A 5,030-nucleotide genomic window follows, 5' to 3' on the forward strand; every position below is an offset into this window, starting at 1 on the left:
TGTTGGTTTTGTGTCCTGCCTGCCTGGAGGGGCTGGGAAGGAGCAGGGGAAGCATCTGCTGTGCTGCAGCAGCCACCGAGCCCAGGAGCCACAAGCAGGGCCAGGAGACACTTTTGTCATTGACACAGGGGACAATTCAAATAGCTGAGCCACAGACACATCTGCGGATCTCGCTTTATGTAACTCGTTTTTATTTCTATTTTTGAACGTGTGCTTTCATTTTCTAGGGGAGTTTGGCTCGGTGGGTGTCTCCCATCTCCTGCCCTGTCTCACAGAGCACATGTGAGATGCTCGCTCTCCTCACCTGTCCATGAAACTCTGGCTCTCCTTCTTTCGCCTTTTGGGATTTCCTGCCTGCCAGGCCTGACATGGAGAATGATTTGAGATTTAAGAGGAACAGATAAATCAACTCCTTAAAAACATTCTGAGCTTCATCTGTGGGTGAAGCATTCTGAGCTTCATCTGTGGACATTTCCTGCTGTCCACACATTACCTGAGATATTTTTGATATTTTTTAGAAGGGGGTTCTGTCTGCAATTAAGACAAGTGTGTGGTTTGTTTTGTGATCTACACCAATCATAATTCCATCCTTGCCAGGCAGTCACCTTGTGCTGGACCAAGTGTGCTTTCAGACAAGGCAGCCTAGCACAGTGAGCAGAGCTGGATGCAAGTTCCAAGTAATTTTTCCTTCCAGGTTTAATTGCAAACAGTGGTGGAGAAGAGCATTCTCTGGACAGTGATTAATTAATTACTAATCTGAATTCCCTTGGGGTTGGGCCCTTATCAGTGCCACTCTGGATAAATTTGGAATGACTATGAAGGAGAGCAAATGACATTTTATCTTTTCAGTAGTGCAGCCAGAGCCCAAATCCCTCCTGGGTTCCAGCTGCAGGTTTGTGGCTGAGCCTAAGGCAGGTTTTGCAGCTCACCTGAATTCCCAGAGCCAGGATTGCTGTGGGAGGCAGCCAGCCCCTGTGATTGGCATTCTGCAGCCTCAGAGCCCACACAGAATCCCAGAAGGGTTTGGATTGCAAGGAACCTTAAAGCTCATCGAGTTCCAGCCTCCTGCCATGGGCAGGGGCACCTTGCTGTGGCTGCTGAGCATCCTCTGGAAGGATCTCATGAAAACACACCAGGGAGTGACTTCACCTGCAGGGATGGAGCTGCCCAGCACCCCAGCAAAGGGAAAAGTGCTTTTCTTGGCAGGAGGGAAAATCCTCTTGGACCAAGAGGTCGTGAAACTTGAACAAGGCCGTTGGAGCACGACCATGGAACCGATATTTTAGTATAATATTATACTAATATTATACTAAGCTATATTAAAGAATACAGAAAGGATATTTACAGAATATGAGAACAGCCAGGAGAGATGCTGCCAGAGAAGAAAAATCACAAAGTAAAAGCAGCTGAAGCTGGTGGAACTGTTTGGTCTGGATGAGATTTTTTGGATAAAACCCATTTGAGCCGTGATCAATGCTCAGAACACCTGGAATAGGCAGGGAGGCACTGAAAATAAAAGAGATCCTGGAGAGGGAGATGACAATGTAGGGAAGAGGCTGGGAAATGCACGTGGTCACTGCTGGTGTTTGCTGCTGCCAGGTTAGGAGGAAATTGCTTTGGAGTAATTTTTGGAGAGATTTAAATTTCTGGATGGGATTCAAGCCTAATATCAAAATGAGTTATTTTATTAAATGCATTTAAATAGAAACTAAAGAGTGGTCGGAAGCAGGGGGGCTGTTTTAGAAGGAATTTGCTATAAACCTGCTACACAGAAGCTTTCTAAAATATTACCCTGTAAAAACCCCGTAATTCTCTTTATCTGCAATTTAATTACATTTCCTGTAGTGCCTGTGTCAGAACAGTTCACTTACTCTTGTTCTCTATTAACTCACACCTGCCCCAGGAAACCAGAAGGAAAAATTGTTGGCATTCTGAGTCATTTGTGTGTTTTTCAGGATCTCATTGAGCTCACAAAAAGGGTCTAAGGAGGTGCTGGAGAAGTAGGAATTGGGGTTCTCATCGTGGTGATGGCTGTGAGATGGCAATATCTAAATATGTATATTTATAGAAATGTATAAAAGATATATTTATATATAAAACAGATATTTAGATAAAGACATAAAATATGTATTTATATATTCATATTTATAGTTATAGTTATATACACATAAAATACATAAAATAGATAAATATGCATAATATATATCTTTATGTTATATAAATTAGAAAATATATAAAAATATAAGTATATAAGTATAGAAATATAGACATATATTAGAATTAGATATAAAATTATATATAAAATATTTATATATAAATAGAGAAATAATTATATATTATATATTATATAGCTTTATATATGTTTTATATCTATACATACACATAAATATTAAATATGAATATATTAAATAGGTATATATAAAAATATATAACTTATAAAAAGATATAAATATATAGAATATAAATATATATAAAATATATACAAATATGTAAAAATATATAAAAGCAGAGGGAGAAATGGGAGCACTCTCATGATCCAGGAATTTCTCCCATTCAGTGTTGATGGACCAGAGTTTGATCTGTTTGGGACGGCAACAAAAAAAATCTCAAAAAATCTGAATCCTGGAGCAGAATCACCCCGAGCTGTGTGGGTTGAACACTTGAGTGACCTCCTCCAGCCCACCATGCGCCTGAGAGTGAGAGCTCAGGGATGTCCTGGCACTGTTATGAAAACCTTGTCACTCGTGACCCCTGCAGTGCCCAGAGGGCACCTGGGGGCATGGAAATGCTGTATTAAACCAAAAATGACAGGTTAGAAGTTAAATTTGGCCTGGGTTTTGGGGCAAGGGCTGCAGCTGACTGTTATTTAACTCGGCCAAACCAGCCTGTGGCAACAGAGGCAGAGGATGGACCTCAACCTTTGACTGTGCTCAGAGGAGATTTTGCTGGCCAGGGCATTTTTGCAATGCTTGTCTTCTGATAAGTGGAGATGTGAATAATCCCAGCCAGGACGAGCTGGGCTCTGCCAGGGGAGGATGAGCACAAGGCAAACATCTCCACACAGCCCCAGGCAGGGCAGGAGGCACCCAGGCTGATGGGGAGCCGGGATCTCTGCTGCCCTGCTGCTAATCCCTGTGTTTTTCCAGGAGGTTTTGCAGGACTCTGCCTCTCCCCAGGGATGGGGGATGCTGATAATGTGCTATCTCAAGGCATGTTTCCTGCTCACAGCACCAGGGTGCCAGGGCCAGCAGTGCTTGAGCAGACAGGAAGGTGACTACAAGTATCCAGGGAAAAGGCAGTTATTGTATTTGCAGGGATTTTTGTGGTAGGAAGGATTTTATTTTATGTTTTCAGAAGGTTAATTTATTATTTTATTACATTATATTGAAACATTATATTGAAACATTATACTGAAACATTATATTATATTATATCATATTATATTATATTATATTATATTATATTATATTATATTATACAAAACTATATTAAAGAATACAGAAAGGTATTTACAGAATGCTAAAAAGATAATAATGAAAATTCATGACTCTTTCTAGAGTCTTGGTGTAGCTTGGCACTGATTGGTTAATGAGTGAAAATACAGCAGAAACTAATGAAACAATCACTTGTTGGATAAATAATTTTTAAATACATTTTACATGAGCAAAACAGAGGAGAAGCAAATGAGATAATTGTTGTTTTCATTTTTCTCTGAGGCTTCTCAGCTTTCCAGGGCAAAAATCCTGGGTGAAGGAATTTTTCAGAAAATGTGAATGTGACAGGTGATGACTTGTTAAACTGCAGGGGACTTTTTTATTATGGTAATTCTTCTTCTTTCTGTGTTTTTTGCTTGTTTTAGTCAATCTAAAAAAAAATCAATGGAGATCCCACTGGCTGAGCTCTCAGTGAGGCTGTGTCCCTATCAGTGCTGCGTGACACGGGGCTGTGCTGAGCCCACACCTGGGGGATGTTGGTGCCAGGGGTGAGGTTGTTCGGGGTTTGTTACAGCCCCTGTAGTGCCCTGGACATCCCAAACCTGTTCTGTGGTGGGTGCAGGAGGAAAAGGAGGATTGCAGCCCATCCTTTGGGATCAGGGCACCGAGGATGCCCAGCCCAGGTGGGTGCAGGCTCCCTGCCACACCACTGGCTGCATTTTCCCTTCTGTCCTGCTGTGCCCAGCAATAAACCCTCCTTTGCTTTGTGCCCAAACCTCCTCCCTTGGCCCTGCTGGCACCTCCAGTGGAGCTCTCCCATCCCTCCTGCCTGTGGCAGCTCCTGGAAATGAATGATTTGGGGGGCCCCAAAGCCCCGGGAGCCGCTGGGATGGACTGGGATGTGCTGGGGTGAACTGGGGTGAGCTGGGATGCGTGGGGATGCACTGGGATGAACAGGGGTGTACTGGGATGTGCTGGGATGCGTTGAGGTGTGCTGGGATGCTCTGGGATGAGCTGGGATGTGCTGGGATGCGCTGGGCTGAGATGGGATGCTCTGGAATGAGCTTGGATCCACGAGGATCCGCGGGGAAGCGCTGGGCTGAGATGGGATGCTCTGGAATGAGCTTGGATCCACGAGGATCTGCCGGGAAGCGCTGGGATGAGCTGGGATGTGCTGGGATGCGCTGGGAAGCACTGAGATGTGCTGGGATGGGCTAGGTCGAGCTGGAATGTGCTGGGCTTCGCGGGGATGCTCTGAGATGTGCCGGGATGTGCTGGGATGAACTGGGGTGAGCTGGGATGTGCTGGGATGAGCTGGAATGTGCTGGGAAACGCTGGGATGGGCTAGGATGAGCTGGGATGCGCTGGGATGAACTGGGGTGTACTGGGAAGCGCTGGGATCCGCGGGGATGCTCTGGGATGCGCTGGGATGCGCCGGGAAACGCTGGAATCCTGAGCAGAGCCGGCTGCGCAGCCGGGCTGGGGCTGATGCGAGAGCGGCTGTGGCTGCGCTGCTGCCGCTGCCAGGGGAGGGAGGGGAGGGGAAGGGGAGGGGAGGGTGCCGAGGTGTGCCCGTCACCCCGAGCAGGGGGCTGG

The sequence above is a fragment of the Melozone crissalis genome, unplaced genomic scaffold, assembly GCF_028551555.1.
Source record: "Melozone crissalis strain CALT ecotype California unplaced genomic scaffold, PUWL_Pcris_2 ptg000045l_1, whole genome shotgun sequence".
Classification (NCBI taxonomy): domain Eukaryota; kingdom Metazoa; phylum Chordata; class Aves; order Passeriformes; family Passerellidae; genus Melozone; species Melozone crissalis.